Genomic DNA, 23,863 nt, shown 5'->3' on the forward strand with positions numbered 1-23,863 from the left:
ACAAAGAAATGGAAACGAGCTTAGCAAAAGGTTTGGAGTTTAAAATAATCAAACCCATAAAAAAAAATTCCCTATCAAAATTACTCATTACTCATAACAATAGCACAACTCAACTTGAATGGATATTTTGTTTTCATGAAAAAAGAAGCCCCTTTTGCTTCACCTTTCCATTCACGAAGGTCATGAAAAATATACCCATGAAATGGAAATAAATGCTAATTAAATCTGAGTTGAATAATATCCGTATGAAATGGAAATAAATGTTTAATTAAATATGAGTTAAAAATATTCATTCATGATCATGCAAATTTAGTTTTTCTCTGTAATTCATGAAGAATAAAAAAATCTTACTTAACCCTATCAATAAGTAATCAACATTTCATCAATTGAGATTTTCTATCTAACCCTCTAGGAGCATCCACTAATTAGGGTGACTGAGCACAAGGGCATTATTTATTTCTATTTGGTGTGTGCTAGAAACAAAGTTATGTATGCTTTCATCAATTGAGATTTTCTAACCCTCTAGGAGCATCCACTAATTAGGGTGACTGAAATTTTCTATCTAACCCTCTAGGAGCATCCACTAACTAAGGTGACTGAGCACAAGGACATTTATTTCCATTTGGTGCGTGCTAGAAACAAAGTTATGTATGCTATAAAGCAGGGCACAAGTGGGAAAAAAGGTAACTGAGCACACGGACGTTATTTATTTCCATTTGGTGTGTGCTAAAAACAAAGTTATGTATGCTATAAAGCATGGCATAACAAGTGGGGAAAAAAGAAATAATGGGTAGTAAATCAAAATGTCCCATTACAGACATGTAGATGGTATCAAAGCTTCCAACATATTCTAACAACAATGACCTTATCCAATTGCTTCCCAGCGAAACAATAACAAAAATCTGCCAATAACCCTAGCAACTACCTACCAAAGAATTAAATGTAGCCTCCTACTAAGTTGACATCCGAAATGCGTGACTAACAACAATGACCTTATCCAATTGCTTCCCAGTGAAACAATAACGAAAATCTGCCAATAACTCTAGCAACTACCTACCAAACAATTAAATGTAGCCTCCTATTAAGTTGACATCCAAAACGCGTGACCTTACAAACTTTCAAAGGAAGGAACTCTTCCCTCAGCAAGTCCATCGACATCCAAAATGCGTGACAACTTTCAGAGGAAGGATCCCTTCCCTCAGCAAGTCCATCGAAAACAAAATACAAATTCTATACAGATCCTTTCTTTACATAAATATCTGTATCAATATGTTCAAGCAATGGTCATCAAACAAGAAAGCTCGTTGACTCAATTGCAGAGACTCATGCATAATTAATGTTTTCTCAATTGAATTACTTCAATTTGAGCTCCAGTTAATGTCAATCCAAAAATGTTGATTCAGTTTATAAATATAATATTCCCCAAAGTCTGACAAAGCTTCCACATAAACCAGGTTTGTTTGACTGCACATGAACATATGAAAAAATCTCGTGGTACAAAGAAAGGTTTAAAAATACACCGAAAAACCTTCAGAAAGAAGATTCATGAATTATGCTCCAATTACAGACTGCACCTATAGCGCTGAGCAATTTCACTGCACCTACATACTTACTCATTTAGGTATCATTTACAGTTGTTTAACCTCCATCTACAGCACTGAGCAATTTCACTGCCAAGACGCACTACCATTATTCATGGTATTCTTGTAAATAAACAGTCGGTATACACAAAGTGGTACAATGCACTTCAAATTGTTCTTATGTTCCCATTGAACTACCGAAAGGGTGGTTCCGAACCTTGGTTACTTAATGTTGGATTTGATCCGATAGTTCCATTATCTGGGGGAGGTCCAACACCCGATTTCCCTTCTGACTCTGAAGGCTCAATAACATGAACTCCTCCATCTGTCATTATTCGGTTTGGATGGATGTGATGCAACGACTAAGGATAGGCATTACTGCTGCATAAATAACAAAACAACAAATTAAATCATAATATGCCTTGCCAAAAGCCAAATCTGACAAATAGATGTATCAACCTTGATAGAATGAAAAAGCCCATTTACCTGTTCATTCCCAATGGTAAATATGCAGAAGGTGCAATGCGATAGTGAGGCCTCAAGCTTTATGCATCAAACACGGCAACTGCACCATCACAGAAGCTCGCATAAACTAGGACGCTGTCACATGAGTATATGGCACTTGAAATAGGAGCAGATAGGGAATCATGAGGAGACCACTGCAATGCAACCATGTAACAAGGTCATCCAATCAGATACAGAAAGTAAGTGACATTACATAACTGTCTATGTTTGAATTCAAGACTGCTTACAAGTACTTACATAGCGCAAGCGCTCCAACTCGGAAGCATCACATATAGCAAGCAGGCTCTCATGCACAACCAACAAGTGAATTGTATCCCTGACTGGTGGCGATGATCTTCCTGGCTGTACCGGTACAACTCTTGACTTTTGCTTGTCCCACCCATCTATGCCCCAGAGACATAACTGCCAAAGGACGTGGTTGTGAGTACAGGAACATTTCTACTCGCTAGTTTCGTGTGAGCTTTAAAGTGAACATCACGGAGTCAGACTATATATAATAATAAAAGACACCATATACCTGGGCATCAGCTCCAGAAGATACCAAAAGCCATGCCTGTGATGTTATTTTGGTGGCCCTTGAGCTTTGTTTTCACCTGTAAAAGGTCATTTTTGGTAAAAGGGCACAACTCAAACATTGTATATTTGAATTGACGAATCCTCCATGCCAATTGCAATGATGTTATTGTCCGGAGGGTGGAAAGCCAGAAAATTGGCTGCACGAGGAGGTGGCATGAAAGTTGTCATGACCTGCAATGAATCACTAATTAGCATGCCATGAAACCAGTGACTTGGATAAACTGGGAGCCTTTGAAATCTTAGCCTATTGTGAGGAACATTACACAAGAACCAACTCTAACATCACATAATTTTAAAGTTCAAAAACACAACAGTTATATTTGCAGGTGAGACATTAGAGTATAAACCCCTAAGCAGACCAATGTACCAAAACTGGAATTATATACATCATCGGAAACATTAAAATGTTCTTTAGGTAGAAGGCTCTCTTACCTTAAATGTCATCATATTGAATAAGGAGACCTTGCCACCGGAAGCAGACATCACATAGGAATCATTCTTAGACAAAGATATACAAGCAGCGGTTTCTTCTGGATTTGTATCACCAATGTCATTATTCATAACAATCCCACTAGCTAGCTGCCACATCTGTGGTGGAATACTCGCTGTAGACTGTGGAATAAAATACTAACTCTTAGTTCCTTGTCAATCATTACTACATAAGCTGCAAATTATATATCCAAAAGTATAACAAACAAATAAATAAATAAAACAAACTAAAATAAAATGAAATCAAACAACTACCAAAGAACCCCACCATTCCAGATGGATTCCGGTCACTCCGCTGCCATTTGCATAGCTTATGGACAGTAATGGATGCCAGTGCTAAAACAGCAACACCGGAATTGGTGTATATCAGTCTTACTACCTGCAAGAAATAGCACATTATTTGTTTGGATTTGTAGCACAAAAAATTGTAATGTATGTCAACTTTTAGTGTTTTCTATAATAGAAGGATGATTGCATACCTTGCTTGCATGCATTGTGTTCAGGCAACCTGAGGGACCTACACTGACCCGAATCAGTGATCTCAGTCAATTTCCAGTTCTTGCTCTTGTCTGTAACCTCATTTAGAAGCCTTGGTCTAACATCTGGGGTCCTACTGCTGTCTATACTCTGCACACATATTGTCTCAAGTGTCAGATAATTGTAAGAATACACTGATCATATCATCCTATTCCTATAAAAGATATGTCAAAATAATGGCTAATAGAGCATTTGAAAGGGAAAAACAAAATCCTATGCTATATGGAAACTTGAAAACAACAATATCTGTACTCTGGAGTGAAAGTTTAGACACTGATAAGATATATGTGACAAACTAAACTGAATATGGCTCGACAAATATTCTAGAATCTAAAGAAATAATTATAGGAGAAAGCTCTTACAAACTTGGTCATTGACACTGCAGGTGGAAGTCTCTCTGAACGGTCTATAGCACCAGGGAGGGAACCAGGAGCAGTGACTGCAGGACATGGCATTCACAATTGAAGTATGCATAATAAAAATGATCTGGTTAGAGTTTAAACTTTACCATTAATTAGCAGTGCATGTACATAGTAAATGTTCATGGAAGCAATTTACCTTTGTTGCCAAGCGAAATTCCTCTGCATTGGCTAAGATCTTTATGCTATGTCCTTACTGAAACGAAGGTGAGGACTAGAATGGAACTTTTTGGAAAATAACACAAGGATTATACATTGAGATGTGATTAAGAAAACTTGAAATAATGTATTGAAACATTTTTTTTTTCTCAAAATCGTTCTCTCAAACTCTAAAAATAAGGCATCCTAGTCTTCAAAAATAACTTCTTACCGAACTACCCTCCCTCAACATCAATTGTTGTCAGGATATTGGTGTTATCCATGTCCCAGAACTTTATTTGAAATTAATCACCAGCTGCCAAGAACCTATTCCTAGTTTTATCAAATTTGCAAAACAAGGAACGCTTCCTAAAACCAGAATATGTCCACAAATATGTCCGCTTGATTGTTCGCTCACTTTCATTCCACTCAACCAGGTACGAATCACCATCTTTACTGGTTCCACAAGAGAAGAGCCTAATAAAAAATACAAATAATTATATACTTTAGAAAGGGCATTGTCTTGACATAGTACATATAAAAAATTGAAGTAAAACTCAGATCCCCATGAAGACACTTCACAAACTAAACACCATTCCAAGTTTAACATTTTACCTTGTTCCATCAGCAATGTAAGCCATTGTAGTGCACCAGAGGCCCGGAGCATTATAGTCCACCCTAGATCCCGCAAGATCATACAACCAGGCTTTGATCTTTCCATCAATAGTTGTAGAAAAAATAATCTGCATACAAACAAAGAGTCATAATCCATCTATCTTTAGTGCAATAAAGTATTTCTCATATGGCAAAAAAATCACAAGAAGCCAAACATCAAACAAAAATAGAATATGCAATGTAACTTCACACAATGTAAATTGCCTGCCATAGTATAAGAATATATGTGAACTATATGCTTGGGAAAAGCAATTCAATGCAGGCATGTCAGAATATAAATAGAGGGAATAGCACACCATTGTATTGGTGCTCAACCAACCAAATGGAGACCAGAGACATTGTAGATGGCATTATTACAAATCACTCACATTGTTGTATAAAGAAGGAAATGATAACCAATCATCTTATTAAAGAATACAAACTATAGATTAAGTTACCCCAAATACAATGATTCACTGATACAGCTGGATCTTTCACAAGAGCAGCCTATGAAAACATAAAAAAACACATATAAGAGTTTACCTAAGGCCTGTGCTAATAATCAACTCCAGTAAAGAACTCTAAAATCTTTTCAAGATCAATTCATAGGTACAATTTTCCCAATTTAGATCACAGAACTAATTTATGAAAAAATCATCTACCTGCATTGGAATCGAACAGGCCGAAATTTCCCAAACCTTAAAGATCCTACAAGCTAATCTTTCTCGAGATGCCACTTCCCAAATTGCTTTGTCACCAACATTTGTTACAACTGATCGATAAAGTCAGCAATGCAAAGTTGAACCACTAGCCAGTGTGAACATACTTACAAAGATAAAAGGTACATCTTCCAAGTTGACTTTAGGAATTTATTTGAATGAAGAATTGTATTGAATGGAATTTGAAATCACCTAGCAGAATTGTTTGCTGCAGAGGATGGAAATCCATACTCATAACATTTGAACCCTGATTGAGAGTTCTTGCCTGTCTCTTTGGCAGGTCATCTTGTGAGTACATGTTAAGAGGATGAGTTGGGCCTGGGCCTGGGCAGGTCACCTACAATTAGAAAGTAAGCATTCTTCGTTTGTAGAAAAGCAATGCCCTGTAGAATAACTGACAAATCCTACTCAAAATCAAACACATACAACAGTCAATGGACCTGGTAGAAAAGCTAAGAAACAAAACAAAACAAAAACTAAAGGAGAATTTAGCATTAAATTGGTAATCAACACATGGACTGCAGACAGACAATTTCAATCCATCATATCATCGAATATCAATCTTAATTAATGCTCTGTATGTACCTCCTCGGACTGACCACCCCGGATGTGCTTCATGAGGTGTTCAGAATCAGCAGATTGATAGTCTACAGCTGGACCATTTGATGAGAAGTCAAAATATGCTCTATTTGGAAAACTCGTGTTATAGAAAAAAGGAAAATATTTCTGACATATATGAACAGAAAGGGCCTACTAAATCATCCCACTTCAAAGGACATAAACTATTCTCTCTTATTCCACTGTTCCTACTCAATAACATTCAAGCATGCCATAACATTCAAGCCTACCAAAGAGCATTTTACAAAATATAATAAATTAAACTCACCTGCATTTGGAGGTGGTGCAAGAGACACTGGTCCAGCAGAGTGTGGAGCAGCAGGATTAGAATGTGCCATCCATCCTGAAAGACTGCTCAAGCATGCCATAAAAATTTTCCAAGAGGTAACATGGTGTTAGCCTACCAAAGAGCATTTTACAAAATATAATAAATTAAACTCACCTACATTTGGGGGTGGTGCAAGAGACACTGGTCCAGCAGAGTGTGGAGCAGCAGGATTAGAATTTGCCATCCATCCCGAAAGACTGCCGGAAGAAGCACCAGCAGGATGGAAAGCCTGAAATAGAAGATGCAATATGCAATATGTTAGATAGAAGATGCTGAAAAAACATCCTAAAATGGCTCAATAAAGGATTGCCAAGAATTGTCAACTTATCAACCTTCTAATCATCAAATGATATAGGCCAGATGTAGCCTCTCTACAAAGTCATGTAGCTGATCTTTCTGATTGTATGTTGCAACAGAGTAGATCAAGTTGTGGCATCTTTCATGTTGGTATGTCTATAGACTCTATACTATATTGTGCAATGTGAAGCCAAGTCTTTTTGTTAGGATGCAGCTGTTGTGAAGGCGATATTGCTGCATGTCATCAATTTAGATAGGTTGTGAGTTAAACAATGTAGTCTTGGAATAAATAGCATATATTGCAGGGTGAACAATTTCACTGTTGCATTTACTGTTCATTAGTTATCACTACAAATACTCAGAGACATTTCATGACAACTTCTCTGTACCTATCCCAGCATCTATTGGTGATTTGAAACGTCTATCATTATTCATAATATATTGTGTCAATTCTCCAGAGAGAAATATGCACCAGTCAAACTAAATATCAAGGTGGAGGTTAACACAACGGTTGTGATTGTTATTCTCTGTACCTATCCCAGCGTCTATTAGTGATTTGAAACATCTATCATTATTCATAATATATTGTGTCAATACTCCAGAGAGAAATATGCACCAGTCAAACTAAATATCAAGGTGGAGGTTAACACAATGGTTGTGATTGTTATAGAGAGGCTTCAGTGCTCTCAATGGAGGGAAGCTCAGGCACTTAAGATGTCTCTGCAGGAAATACCCCACAAACTGATGCTTTTCTCCTTTCTGGCAATAGTGTTTATGATTACAAAAATATGGATCTTCCACCTTTAGAAGATACTTCAGACTCAAGAAAAGTTGAAAATGGTAATTTGGAGGTCATTTTGTTGAGTGTGGATGGCCAAACTCGAGAAAAGTTGAAAATGGTAAATTGGAGGTCATTTTATTGAGTGTGGATGGCCATGTAATGACAGCACCTATGAAATCATTTAAGCATGTAGAGAGTGGCAATTTATGTGAAACTCAAGTAAATATTGTTGATGGTCAGGATTCTTGTAAAGAATCTAGAGAGAGAATCAAACCTGTAGGCTAGGTGGTGGATATCCACAGCAAGTTCATTAGGCACAAAGATCAGTTCAGTGGTACAAAAATAACCTTAAAATATATAGAGTGACTTATGCATATATTGGTGTCAACTATTTGAAACAGGTCCATGCTAGTTTACACACACACACTGTTTTGACTAGTGGATACTTTGTCAACCATTTAAGGTTCAAATTTAAGGATGAAACTTATACAACATATATAATGCTTGTTGCTACCTGTGCTTCAAAAAATGGAATGGACACACTATAGTTTTAGCTTTCAGGATGTTTTATCAGCATCTTCTATCTAGCATATTGCATATGACATGAGTTTGTTCAGTTCTAAAATGGCACAATAAAGGATTGCCAAGAATTGTTAACTTATCCACCTTCTAATCATCAAATGATATATAGGCCATATGTAGCCTCCTTCTACAAAGTCATGTAGCTGATCTTTCTGATTGTAAGTTGCAACAGAGTAGATCAAGTTGTGGCATCTTTCATGTTGGTATGTCTATACTATATTGTGCAATGTGAAGCCAAGTCTTTTTGTTAGGATGCAGCTCTTGTGAAGAAAATACACTAAACTCATTACGTGTGATCAAAGGCTAAATCTTCAACTTCTCTTAGTGGTGGCTGAGAAATCCACTGGTAGGGATGGAGTTGACAAAACAGAGGTTGATAAAATTAGGCTATCATTCAATATTCATTCTTTGGATAGCATTTCACATGTTAGTCAAAGCAGTGGTGAAGTTTTCATTTCTTTTTTTGAGCACAGTTTGAGATTTTCACATAAGAAAATGGGGAACAAGTTGCTAAGTAGCAACTCAAAAATTTCTCCTGCTGGTGAAGATAATGATGCAAAACTAAAGCTTCAGATGGGATCTGATAACATAGTGGATTCATCTTTTTTACCACCAGAAAATGCCAGGAACCAACAAGACTCCTCGTATTATTCTTTTTGTAGTAGAATTAGCAAATGGAAGTGGTATACAAAATGCTTGTATTCACTTAAGAGTCTTCAGTAATGGAGACTATTTCCAGTGCTATTGCAACACTAGATTCAACCAGTCAAACTAAATACCAAGGTGGACCCAATCTTGATAGTGGAGAATCTCTGAAAGAGAGGTAATCAAGTGCCCGCCAAATGTACTCTATGTCAATCAGAGGAAGAAATTGCCCCACAGCTATTTTTAGTTTGTCTCTTCACCGAACATGTTTAGAACTACACCATTAAGGATCTCAGCATTCAAGTAGGCAAAGGATTGGAGGCAACTAAGCCTTTCATGGAAAAAAATCCTATGGCCAGAAAACTAAACAACAAACCAATGATGGTGAAAGCATGGAAGGACATCCCAAAATACATCTCATGGAAAATATGTATGGTCCAGAATCATGCTCTCTTTCAAAATAAAGCCCCCAGACCAAAGATACTGTTAAAACTCTTCTAAATGAGAAAATACTCTGGTACTTGCTTGTGGATAAAGTTACAAACAAAAAATGCCTAACATTTAGAAATCATAAATCACAAGTGAGAAGATAAATGATTGGTTTTGCAAAGTGTTTTGAAAATAAGGCTATTTAAGAAACTGTCTTTATCACATTTAAGTCTACAGCTATGAAGGAAAACGATCATTAACAGAAAACTATGTTCAAAGCAGCAAATGTTTATGGATAACATTATCTGCTGCCAGTAATCTTTAGTCTTAATCTGTGAAGACATTCTGATAAAGAGTTAGCTCTATAACGAATTTGTAAGAGATGATGGACTTCACCCTACAATTGTTTGCATTATGGATAATTTTAGGTAGCCATGTGCTTAAAGGTTGATATTTTTACACCAAAAGGCCTGGCAGATCTAAAATATTAGGTAAGATGCCAGAGAGCGATGGGTGTTTCATGGAATGCAATTATGCAGGATATGCACAAAATGGAGATGATGAAAATGCCTTGAAACTCTTTCGCCAAATGCTGCTAGCTAGCATGAAATCAAACAAATTCACTTTTCCCACTGTTGTCAGTGGATGTGCCAGCTTAGGAGCCTTAAAAGAAGGCAAGGAGGTCCATGCCCATGTCATGGGAACGAGATTCTGCTCAGATATCTCTATATGGAATGCCTTCGTTACTTTGTATGCAAATTGTGGGATGCTCTGCAATTGTTTGACATCATGCCTAAAAGGGATGAATCCTCATGGAATGTAATAATTGGGGGATGCTCCCATAATGGGCTTGCCGATGATCGAATTGAGCAAACTAATAACCTTCAAAGGATTTTGACTGTTGCGCTAAAACTATAGTCCCCGACAAGAGGGAGGGACTAAAAATGTCACCATACAATTATTAAACATCATAAACTGATATTTTCCAAATTTTACAAAGAGAACTTAATTGGCCTTATTTAATATTAAATTTACTTATAACCAACTTCATTATGAATAATTGATTTGTTTGCTTGAAATATGTCATGAGTGCAAGAAGGCAAATAAATGTGGTCACTCTACGTCAAACCAGAGTCCAAAGAAGGCAAATAAATGCAATCACTCTACGTCAAACCGTCACAATCACGTAAGGGAAGGACCATGCACCCTCATGATATGAGGGTTATGGATCTTAACTGCAAAGAGAAGGATCAAAAATAGGTTATTTCCCCCTTTACTAATATTAATGGCTAGAAGTCACATTACTATGTGGAGTGGCATAATAGAAGCATCATAGCAAGTGCATGTGGATAAGGTCCTAAGAATGGAGATAAAGCAATAACTTCAATATTTTTATGCATTTGTTGTTTTTGTTGCATACTTATTTCTCCCGGTTGTCTAGTAAAAGACCATGTTCCATTTTAGTTGTTGTATTCCTAGGTTATTCTAAGGGTGTTGCTTAGATATACAATGTTAATGTTAATGCCTAGGGTAATGAGAACATTATAAAGTAGCAAAGCTTGGAAGTAGTCACACCTATCATGAGTAGAGAAGTTCAAAAATGTGTGGGACCTCCACCTCAAACCAGCATGACATGGTAACGTGAAGAACCATAAAGCTTCGTGATATGACAATGATGGATCTTAACCCCAAGAGAAGGAACAGAAATTTTTTGACCCTATACAAGAATTAACCACTAGAAGTCACATTATTGTGTGAAGTGGCAAGATGGAAGAATGATAGGGAGTGCCAAGTAAATACAGTGTTGAGAATGAAAAGAATGCCATGGTTTCAATCTTCTAATGTGTTTGTTTCTTTTGAGGCTCACTTTCATCTCCTATTTGTCTAGTTAGAGTTAGAGACCCTCTTTGGTTTTAGCTAGTCTATGTTCCTAGGTTATTGTGTGGTCTCAGGTCAGGTTAGTGTGTGGACTTAAGGCCCAACGAAAGTTGATTGAAGAATGGCAAAAACATGTACATAGGATGAGGTATGAGGCTTCATCTCAACATAGGAGATAAGTTAGTTTGCAAATTAAGGCCCAACTAAAGTTGATTGAAGAAATAGCAGAAAATCAAACCCCCTCCATAAACCCTACAGATACCAAAGTTGGTTGCACTCTTTCCTAGCTTTGTGCAAGGCCAAATTTTTTATGTTCATTACATTGCTTGACTGTGGTAAGTTCTTGAAAAACATGCATTCCTCTATGATAGAAAGATGGAAGAAGTCCATGATGCTTGTGGCTCCTTCATAAAAACATGAAGGAGCCATATAAGAAAGTTGTAGATTTTATCTAGCTGAAAATACTAATGTGTCATGTTTTACTAAAAATGTTGAGATCAAAATACACACATAAGAAACCCACACCCTCAAATGGCACAAAGTGCTTAGTACCCCTCCCCAATTGTAGATGAAAACTAGCATGGCCATAACTTTGATTGAAACTTTTTTTTGTTTCATCCATATCTACAAGTACACATAAAAAACCCACACCTTCCAGTGGCATAAAGTGCTTTGTACCCCTCCCAATTATAGATAGATGAAAACTAGTATGGTCATAATACTTAGTACCCCTCCCAATAGCTTAGTACCCCTCCAATTATAGATGAAATATAGTATGGCCACAACTTCGATTGAAACTTTTGTTTTGTTTCATCCATATCTGCAACAAATACACATAAAAAAACCCACACCCTCTAGTGGCACAAAGTGCACTTTGTACCCCTTCCAATTATAGATAGACGAAAACTAGTATGATCATAATGCTTAGTACCCCTCCCAATTCTAGATAGATGAAAACTAGTACGGTCATAATGCTTAGTACCCCTACCAATTATAGATGAAAACTAGTATGGTCATAATGCTTAGTACTCCTCCCAATTATAGATGAAAACTAGTATGGTCATAATGCTTAGTACCCCTCCCAATTATAGATGAAAACTAGTATGGTCATAATTTCGATTGAAACTTTTGTTTTGTTTCATCCATATCTACAAACTCTACTCAATTAGAAGCAAGTAATAAGTAGCAAAAGAGTTCAATTAAACCAAAGTGGAACCATTAAATTATGTGGCAACAAACATACCTCCTTCATCTTTGCCCATTAAATCTGTTGAATCGTCATCAGCTCTGTTAATGCTTGCCTTAATTTCCTCACTCATAGAACTCAAAACAAAAGCCATGAACAAAGGTGAAAAACAAAAAACAAAAACAAAAAAGGAAAGTAGACATGAAAAACAAAATATCAAACTACAATTTAGCATGGCCATGCTCAAAAATGTAAAAAAATAACAGCCATAGTTGTCAAAAAACCAAATAACAAACAACAAGCAATAGCAAAAACAAAACAAACAAAGAGAAATAGTAGACACAGAATCTTCTTTGCAATCCCAAAAATTGCCCGTGGCCGATCAAGGACATCCTGCACATCCAAAAATAGAAGAGTATTAAATAGAGACTATAAAATATTCTTATAATAAATATTAAATGCACACCAAATATCTTATGATAAATATAAAACAAAGACAATGTGATAATTCCACAGCAGATAGCATGGACTTTGCACCAAAAGAGAACCCACCTCTACCACTACCTCTTCATTGCACTATAATATAGTGTTTTTCACATAGATATTTCAATAGTTTCATCAATTATCCTCCATGTTACTTTCCCTACATTGCATTGCACTCAATATTTAAATAAACAAATAAATTAAAATGCTTCTAATTTAAATGAACACAAATAACCCCAGAATTTGTATTGACAAAATGCTCTTGTATATCCATGTTACTTTTTTTACCTGAAATTTCCATTGATGTTAGCTTACTCTCAGTAGCTGAGTTCTTTATTGTTTCAGATGTGCTTTTTTTTATCAGTTTGTAACAGACTTTGGAATTGTTGAACCTTGATTTACATGCCCAAGCATAGTATGACTTACAGCCTTCTCATTTCATGGATTTATATTTGGTGTTTACCTGCAATATCATCAAACTCAAGCTACTATGAAGAAAATAGTTCTAACAAATTAATGACAAGTGTTTACTGCAATAATTGCTTTTGATATAATCTTTTCACTCAACTAAATCTGTATAATATTATTATATGAAGACTTTAATTTATTATTCACACCTTAAGGAGAGTTGATGAAATTTGAAGTGGACGTTGACTTGGTTTGTTCATATAGATCCAACATTTGATTGCTAACTTCTGCATAGAAATTAACAATTGTAATGGGTAGATTCCTACATGTCACAAATTGACAAGTCACTTATAACAGTCAGTCCCCTACTTCCTAATATATATCGCCTAACAACAATTGATGTGTATGAGCAATGAAAAAACATATTTAGATATGATGACATTATGCGAAATTTGAGCAATATTACAAACCTGAACAATCTGCAAAAACTCCAAAGTATATCAAAGCAGATAAGTTTAGCTAACCCTCACACTAGTGAAGAGTCGCATGAAAATCCTCCCACCAAGACCTCTCTCCATCTAATGGCAGCAAGAAAGATAGCTCCAACACCAATATGTTTTAATCCCTGTAACACATAAAGCAATTTTCTAATGTTGTTGAAAATGCAGAGATGCATGCAATCCAAAAAGCATAAAATATTGAAGACTAAGGATAAGAGATTGGAACACTCACCCATTATTCACAAAATTCCATGCTATTTTTGCTAAAGAATTTTATGCAGCATTAAAAATCTTGATTTGCAGAAACAATATGATTGTATGGATGTTGCATGATAAAGCAAAGGTTAGCATAGAAACAACCTGCTCAGCCACGAATACCACCTATCCCTACCTATCACTGTTATTCATAGCACTCTTGAAAACCAAAGCAAGTTGCATATATATACTGCTACACAAACATTGAATCCCTAAAGCACATCCAAAATGTTAGCTCCTCAAAGTTCATTAGCAAAAAAGGACATAAAACATGTTGCAACATCAATTTATACAATGTTCTAAACCATACCTTTTTTCCAATACCCTCAGCAGTAGTAGGGTTCCTCTTTTGCTGAATGTCCTAAGCCAACATTGTAGCATCTCAAGGAAGCACAAAAGTTTCTTCAACGTTACCATAAAGGAACATGCATGCTATCGCAATAGTCTACACAAGGAAGTAAATATAACTAATCATCAAAAGGTTGTATTTACAGCATTTGGACTAATCACAATATGCATCCCCAACAATATACTAAATTGAACCAAAAAAAAAACCTGAAAAATGTGAGCCTACAAACCAAAAATAAATTATATAGATACTAGCTAATATCTTCTTGCATGCTTTCTAATGTCTTATAAGTTCAGTCTACTCCCATCTCCATCCCCTCCTAAAAATGTTGATATCAATGTGGTGAAAATAACTTGTGAATTGAAAATAAATAAGAATTTAGAAAATTAAAGTTTAAACATTTGTCAACTTTTCCTATTTGCTTCAAATTGGGATGACAAACCTGACTATTTAAAAATAATTAAATAAACCTTGAAAAGAAGTCCAACCTTACCCTAGGTTATTCTAAGGGTGTTGCTTAGATATACAATGTTAATGTTAATGCCTAGGGTAATGAGAACATTATAAAGTAGCAAAGCTTGGAAGTAGTCACACCTATCATGAGTAGAGAAGTTCAAAAATGTGTGGGACCTCCACCTCAAACCAGCATGACATGGTAACGTGAAGAACCATAAAGCTTCGTGATATGACAATGATGGATCTTAACCCCAAGAGAAGGAACAGAAATTTTTTGACCCTCTATAAGAATTAACCACTAGAAGTCACATTATTGTGTGAAGTGGCAAGATGGAAGAATGATAGGGAGTGCCAAGTAAATACGGTGTTGAGAATGAAAAGAATGCCATGGTTTCAATCTTCTAATGTGTTTGTTTCTTTTGAGGCTCACTTTCATCTCCTATTTGTCTAGTTAGAGTTAGAGACCCTCTTTGGTTTTAGCTAGTCTATGTTCCTAGGTTATTGTGTGGTCTCAGGACAGGTTAGTGTGTGGACTTAAGGCCCAACGAAAGTTGATTGAAGAATGGCAAAAACATGTACATAGGATGAGGTATGAGGCTTCATCTCAACATAGGAGATAAGTTAGTTTGCAAATTAAGGCCCAACTAAAGTTGATTGAAGAAATAGCAGAAAATCAAACCCCCTACATAAACCCTACAGATACCAAAGTTGGTTGCACTCTTTCCCAGCTTTGTGCAAGGCCAAATTTTTTATGTTCATTACATTGCTTGACTGTGGTAAGTTCTTGAAAAACATGCATTCCTCTATGATAGAAAGATGGAAGAAGTCCATGATGCTTGTGGCTCCTTCATAAAAACATGAAGGAGCCATATAAGAAAGTTGTAGATTTTATCTAGCTGAAAATACTAATGTGTCATGTTTTACTAAAAATGTTGAGATCAAAATACACACATAAGAAACCCACACCCTCAAATGGCACAAAGTGCTTAGTACCCCTCCCCAATTGTAGATGAAAACTAGCATGGCCATAACTTTGATTGAAACTTTTTTTTGTTTCATCCATATCTACAAGTACACATAAAAAACCCACACCTTCCAGTGGCACAAAGTGCTTTGTACCCCTCCCAATTATAGATAGATGAAAACTAGTATGGTCATAATACTTAGTACCCCTCCCAATAGCTTAGTACCCCTCCAATTATAGATGAAATATAGTATGGCCACAACTTCGATTGAAACTTTTGTTTTGTTTCATCCATATCTGCAACAAATACACATAAAAAAACCCACACCCTCTAGTGGCACTAAGTGCACTTTGTACCCCTTCCAATTATAGATAGACGAAAACTAGTATGATCATAATGCTTAGTACCCCTCCCAATTCTAGATATGAAAACTAGTACCCCTCCCAATTCTAGATATGAAAACTAGTACCCCTCCCAATTCTAGATAGATGAAAACTAGTACGGTCATAATGCTTAGTACCCCTACCAATTATAGATGAAAACTAGTATGGTCATAATGCTTAGTACCCCTCCCAATTATAGATGAAAACTAGTATGGTCATAATGCTTAGTACCCCTCCCAATTATAGATGAAAACTAGTATGGTCATAATTTCGATTGAAACTTTTGTTTTGTTTCATCCATATCTACAAACTCTACTCAATTAGAAGCAAGTAATAAGTAGCAAAAGAGTTCAATTAAACCAAAGTGGAACCATTAAATTATGTGGCAACAAACATACCTCCTTCATCTTTGCCCATTAAATCTGTTGAATCGTCATCAGCTCTGTTAATGCTTGCCTTAATTTCCTCACTCATAGAACTCAAAACAAAAGCCATGAACAAAGGTGAAAAACAAAAAACAAATAAACAAAAAAGGAAAGTAGACATGAAAAACAAAATATCAAACTACAATTTAGCATGGCCATGCTCAAAAATGTAAAAAAATAACAGCCATAGTTGTTAAAAAACCAAATAACAAACAACAAGCAATAGCAAAAACAAAACAAACAAAGAGAAATAGTAGACACAGACTCTTCTTTGCAATCCCAAAAATTGCCCGTGGCCGATCAACGACATCCTGCACATCCAAAAATAGAAGAGTGTTAAATAGAGACTATAAAATATTCTTATAATAAATATTAAATGCACACCAAATATCTTATGATAAATATAAAACAAAGACAATGTGATAATTCCACAGCAGATAGCATGGACTTTGCACCAAAAGAGAACCCACCTCTACCACTACCTCTTCACTGCACTATAATATAGTGTTTTTCACATAGATATTTCAATAGTTTCATCAATTATCCTCCATGTTACTTTCCCTACATTGCATTGCACTCAATATTTAAATAAACAAATAAATTAAAATGCCTCTAATTTAAATGAACACAAATAACCCCAGAATTTGTATTGACAAAATGCTCTTGTATATCCATGTTACTCGTTTTACCTGAAATTGCCATTGATGTTAGCTTACTCTCAGTAGCTGAATTCTTTATTGTTTCAGATGTGCTTTTTTTTATCAGTTTGTAACAGACTTTGGAATTGTTGAACCTTGATTTACATGCCCAAGCATAGTATGACTTGCAGCCTTCTCATTTCATGGATTTATATTTGGTGTTTACCTGCAATATCATCAAACTCAAGCTACTATGAAGAAAATAGTTCTAACAAATTAATGACAAGTGTTTACTGCAATAATTGCTTTTGATATGATCTTTTCACTCAACTAAATCTGTATAATATTATTATATGAAGACTTTAATTTATTATTCACACCTTAAGGAGAGTTGATGAAATTTGAAGTGGACGTTGACTTGGTTTGTTCATATAGATCCAACATTTGATTGCTAACTTCTGCATAGAAATTAACAATTGTAATGGGTAGATTCCTACATGTCACAAATTGACAAGTCACTTATAACAGTCAGTCCCCTACTTCCTAATATATATCGCCTAACAACAATTGATGTGTGCAATGAAAAAACATATCTAGATATGATGACATTATGCGAAATTTGAGCAATATTACAAACCTGAACACTCTGCAAAAACTCCAAAGTATATCAAAGCAGATAAGTTTAGCTAACCCTCACACTAGTGAAGAGTCACATGAAAATCCTCCCACCAAGACCTCTCTCCATCTAATGGCAGCAAGAAAGATAGCTCCAACACCAATATGTTTTAATCCCTGTAACACATAAAGCAGTTTTCTAATGTTGTTGAAAATGCAGAGATGCATGCAATCCAAAAAGCATAAAATATTGAAGACTAAGGATAAGAGATTGGAACACTCACCCATTATTCACAAAATTCCATGCTATTTTTGCTAAAGAATTTTATGCAGCATTAAAAATCTTGATTTGCAGAAACAATATGTTTGTATGGATGTTGCATGATAAAGCAAAGGTCAGCATAGAAACAACCTGCTCAGCCACGAATACCACCTATCCCTACCTATCACTGTTATTCATAGCACTCTTGAAAACCAAAGCAAGTTGCATATATATACTGCTACACAAACATTGAATCCCTAAAGCACATCCAAAATGTTAGCTCCTCAAAGTTCATTAGCAAAAAAGGACATAAAACATGTTGCAACATCAATTTATACAACGTTCTAAACCATACCTTTTTTCCAATACCTTCAGCAGCAGTAGGGTTCCTCTTTTGTTGAATGTCCTAAGCCAACATTGTAGCATCTCAAGGAAGCACAAAAGTTTCTTCAACGTTACCATAAAGGAACATGCATGCTATCGCAATAGTCTACACAAGGAAGTAAATATAACTAATCATCAAAAGGTTGTATTTACAGCATTTGGACTAATCACAATATGCATCCCCAACAATATACTAAATTGAACCAAAAAAAAACCTGAAAAATGTGAGCCTACAAACCAAAAATAAATTATATAGATACTAGCTAATATCTTCTTGCATGCTTTCTAATGTCTTATAAGTTCAGTCTACTCCCATCTCCATCCCCTCCTAAAAATGTTGATATCAATGTGGTGAAAATAACTTGTGAATTGAAAATAAATATGAATTTAGAAAATTAAAGTTTAAACATTTGTCAACTTTTCCTATTTGCTTCAAATTGGGATGACAAACCTGACTATTTAAAAATAATTAAATAAACCTTGAAAAGAAGTCCAACCTTCCAAGAAAGAAAACTGTTTTCCCATAAAAAAATATAGCTATGACATGTCCCAATTAAGAAATGATACAGAAAAACATATAGTTTACAAAGTTGCAAAAAAACCCAAAAATTTTGAAAAACAAATTGTCAGACAAGAACAAGAAAAAAGAACTAAACAATTTGTCCTACTTGAAAATTTGGATAAGTGAATATATTTTGGAAAAACTGACATCTAGATGTATGTAATACGATAAATATTTCTAGGTAGAAAGGGTTGTTGGTTCAGATCTTTAAATCAGATATTTAGATATCCATGATATTCTTGAAACTCGACACTTTTTTTATGCACTGAAATTCAGAGGTACACTGGATTCTTGGGCATAACAATTGATGTTCTGCAGTGTTATCCAGCTCATATGAAAGATGTTGCTTTGATTGCTATTGCAGATATATTTGTCCCTTGATATTATCAAAACACTTATTTTAACCACCCACTGAATTCTTAGATCCAAAGGTAAATGTGCTATGGGAAATTTTAAACAATCTGTCCTGCTTGAGAAATTGGATGAGCGAGAATATAAATTGGAGAAACTGACACCTAGATGTATGGAATACAAGAAATATTTCCAGTTGGAAAGGGGTGTTAGTTCATATGTTTAAATTAGAAATTTAGACATCCACAATATTGTCCAAATTTGAGACACTTTTTATATCCACTGACATTCAGGGGTACATTGGATTCTTGGGCATCAAGTCATCCATCAATTAGAAAGGCAGGCTCACCTACTACTAGAGACATTCTCCCTCAACCTAAAACATGCCTAACCATATTGAAAAGAGCATTCAACATATTGTTTACTTTGTTACAACTGTTAGTAACTATACTACCAAACCAGAAAAATTAAATAGAGACCAAAAAATCTTATGAAAAGTCTTAAAATGGAAACAAAATTTGCATTAGAAATATTGAATGTAGTGTGAGAAATCACAAATTTATCAATAAGTTAATCTAAAAAATCATATTTTCAAGGCGAGATATTGTATACCCTAAATAAATAAGGAGGGAGGAGAACCATCAAAACAAAAAGAAATTCATAACAAAACCAAAAGAGAACTTACCCTTTGTCTCATGCCTCTGCACTTTTGTAAATTGTCCCAAGCCTCTCCCACACAAAGATATTTCAATAGGTCCATCAATGTGTCTCCACATCCCTTTATCTACATTGCAGTGCACTCAATAAACAATAGTTTCATTAATGCTTCTACACCTTCCCTTATTTGCAATGCAATGCACTCAATAAATGAACAAATCACAAAAAATATAAGATGCATCTAATTTAAATAAGCACACAAGGAATCATATATACCTCATAATTCTTAGCCTTCACCTTCACCTAATGCACCTATGGAATCTACATCAATGCTAGGACCCGCCTTTATTTCACAAACTACCCAGCCAAACCAAAAAATATTAAACATAAATCATAAAATCTTAAGAGAAACAACAAAAGTCTTATGAAATAATATTATGAGAAATCTTACCATAGATATGATGAGTAATGGTCAACAATAAATAGGTGACCAAAGGAGGCAAACCAATGTTCTTAAAGAAAGGACTTGATAGCAAAACAAATTAGCATGTGATGCTCACAAATGCAAAAAAAATAAGAAATATCAATGGAAAAACGAAAGAAAGGAACTCACCCTTTATGTTAGAAGATAACTCACCCTCAAAGCCATTTACCTTTGCTATACTGCCCCACATCTCTCACACGAAGATATTCAATGATTTCATCAATGCTCTTCCACCTTCTTTAATCTGCATTTCCTTTAAATTTAAAGGAACACATATGATATAATTATGAAGCAACAAATGAGTTAAATTAAAATAAGCATGGAACCATATAATTATGTAGTAGGGAACAAGTAAATCACTCAATTACTCAATACATACATCCATCGCTTTTTCCCACTACACTCAAAGCCCAAAAAATGGGTTATAAGGAGTAGGACCTATTTAATCTCTTCACCCACCCAAGAAAAAAGAATGAAAGTAAAAAAAATAGATGAGGACACATAAGAAAACAAAATATCAAGCCACAAGTTAGCATGGCCATGCTCATAAATGCAAAAAAATAAAATCCATAAAAGTGGCAAAATACAACAATAGCAAAAGATGCAACCAACAATTGCAAAAAATACCAAAATTAACCCAAAAAAACAAGTTGAGAGAAACAATAGATTAAGACTCTGATCTGCAACCCTAAAATGTGTCAATGGCCAACCAAGGACACCCTGTACACCAAAAACATACGAAAAATATTAGATACACATATAATGTTGCGTGAAATATTAAACAAATATCAAAAATATTTTATGAGAAATCTTAACTAGAGCCAACAATATAATGAGTAATCTTATGCACTAGAAAATACAACTTATGCAAACACTAAAAATCAACCTTGAATAGGTAAGAAGGGGATAATTGTCATATTTCATAGAAGAATTTCACAGCAAATCATACATGGATTTAGCACCCAAAAAAAACTCTCATCTACCTTTACCTCTACCTCTACCTTTACCTCTACCTCTCTCATAAAGATATTTCAGTGTTTTCATTGATGATCCTCCATACTACACTAACTGCTTTATATTGTATTGAATTAAATAACATGCAAAAATATGAAATACACATAAAATGTTGTAAGATATATGAAATATAAAATGTTGTAAGATATATTAAATAAAGATTGAAAATCTTAAGAGTAATATCAAAGAATGACCAAAAGTATTATGATCAATCTTATGTACTAGAAAGTAAATCTTATGTAAACACTAAAAATCATAAACCCATGGACATTTGCACCAAAAGAGAATTACCTCTACCTTTGCACACTATTGCAATCTCTCCCTCACAAAGACAATTTAATAGTTTAGTTAGTAATATTTAATGTTGCATTACCTGCATTGAATTATGTCAATGACAAGATAAATGACAAATAATGTAAGACACCTAGAATTGAAATAAACATAGATGGAACTATGCATAAACAAACAATCATAAATCCTAAATAGGTAAGGAGGAAGGATTATATATAGGTAAATAGGTAATAACAAATCATATATGGACATTTGCACCAAAAAAGAACTCACCTCTACCTTCACACACTATTGCAATCTCTCCCTCACAAGGACTCACCTCTATCTTCGCCCACTATTGCAATCTCTCCGTCAAAAGAACATTTTAGTAGTTTAGTTGGTAACCTTTTATGTTACAATACCTGCATTACATTATGTCAATAACAAGATAAATGACAAATAATGTAATACGCCTAAAATTTAAATAAATATAGATGGAACCATGCATAAACAAAAAATCATAATTCCTCAATAACAGAGGAGGGAGAATCATTGTATTCAAACAAGAAAATATCCATGTTGGAATTAAAAGAGAACTAACCTTGTACCTTTGCACTCTCCTACGCTTCTCCAATTCTCCTGCTCACAAAACTAAATTTCTCCTCCACCTTCCTTTACCTAGATTTGCATTGCACTCACTATATAAATAAATCCCAAATGATATAGAATTCATTTAATTTAAACAAACACACATGATACCGTACCCACCTCCTCCTCTTGCTTAGTCTTCCCCTTCACCAAATGCACCTATGCAATCTGCACCATCACTAACACCTACCACCTTTATATCTCCACTTCCTAAATCCAACAAAAGTTGAACCATAAAATATTAAATGAAGACCAAAAAGTTTTAAGACAAACAACAAAAGTCATATAACAAATATTAATGTTTAAACAAACACTGAAAGATATTATGAGAATTCTTAATCATAAGCCAAGACAAAAAAATTATCAGTAATATTATGCAAAAGCATGTTTTATTGAATATTCAATGACCAAAGATCATAAACCCTACATAAGGAAGGAGAGAGGAGAACCATAGTATTGAAGAGGAGAAGATATGCATATTGGAACCAAAAGAGAACTCACACTCTATCTTTGAACTCTCCTACATCACTCCAAGTCTCTCCACATAAAAATATTTCAAAAGTTTCAACATTGCTTCTCCACCTTTGCTCGTCCATCTTCCTTTACCTGCATTTGCATACATTTAATAAATAAGAGAATCCCAAATAATATAAGATGCATTAATTTAAATAGAAGTACATCTTATGCTACCAAAAATTATAAACCCCAAATTGGTAAGGAGGTTGGGGAACCATTGTATCTAAACTAAGAGGATTTTATAGTAGAACATAAATGAGTCTTGCACCAAAAGATAACTCATCCTCTACCTTTGCTTCTACTTCTGCTATAGTGCTCCACATCTTCCTGACAAAAAGATATTCAATAGTTTCATCAGTGTTCATTCACCTTTCTAACTCTATGTTTCGTCTATGTTCATTCACCTTTCTAACTCTATATTGCATCTAAATTTCAATAGACACATGATATAATGATGAACCAACAAATGAGTTAAATTAAAATGGGCATGAAACCATATAATTATGTAGTAACAAACAAGTAAATTCTCCTTATACATACCTCTTTTGCCTTTGCCCATAAACAAGTAAATTCCCCAATTACATACCTCTTTGTCTTTGCCCACTACACTATAGACTCCACATCATCCGTCAACCCACATTATGGGTTGTTAAGGTCTTCTTTGATTTCTCCACCCATTGAATCAAAAAAGAAAAATAAATCAAAAGACACAAGAAAAATAAAATACTAAACCACAAATTAGCATGGCCATGCTCATAAAGTCAAAGATAGAGTCACAACAATAAAAGAAAAAAGAAAAAAACAAAAGAAAAAAACGAAAAACAAAAACAAAAAAAACAAAAACAAAAAACAAAAAA

At 34.8% G+C, this 23,863-nt stretch overlaps 1 pseudogene across 1 annotated transcript; it reads right to left on the reverse strand.

The window, feature by feature from the left end:
* Positions 1 to 1,473: 1,473 nt before the first annotated feature.
* LOC149139421 (protein TOPLESS-RELATED PROTEIN 2-like) lies at positions 1,474 to 23,775 on the reverse strand (annotated as a pseudogene). The gene is made up of 35 exons (XR_016265046.1): positions 23,297 to 23,775; positions 22,992 to 23,096; positions 22,611 to 22,700; positions 22,444 to 22,520; positions 20,103 to 22,264; positions 17,881 to 18,610; positions 17,624 to 17,736; positions 17,295 to 17,469; positions 17,076 to 17,166; positions 16,579 to 16,916; positions 14,338 to 14,472; positions 13,743 to 13,897; positions 13,482 to 13,594; positions 13,153 to 13,327; positions 12,934 to 13,024; positions 12,439 to 12,774; positions 6,916 to 7,114; positions 6,702 to 6,812; positions 6,524 to 6,606; positions 6,223 to 6,290; positions 5,830 to 5,974; positions 5,581 to 5,690; positions 5,377 to 5,425; positions 4,998 to 5,007; positions 4,578 to 4,741; positions 4,070 to 4,146; positions 3,785 to 3,797; positions 3,650 to 3,687; positions 3,439 to 3,549; positions 3,114 to 3,293; positions 2,730 to 2,852; positions 2,623 to 2,698; positions 2,343 to 2,507; positions 2,067 to 2,239; positions 1,474 to 1,961 (listed from the first exon to the last, which is right to left on the reverse strand). The product of XR_016265046.1 is annotated as a protein TOPLESS-RELATED PROTEIN 2-like (transcript).
* Positions 23,776 to 23,863: the final 88 nt, after the last annotated feature.

This window comes from Pinus tabuliformis, chromosome X (assembly GCF_031772625.1).
Source record: "Pinus tabuliformis cultivar Carrire ecotype Pingquan chromosome X, CPIR1, whole genome shotgun sequence".
NCBI lineage: Eukaryota > Viridiplantae > Streptophyta > Pinopsida > Pinales > Pinaceae > Pinus > Pinus tabuliformis.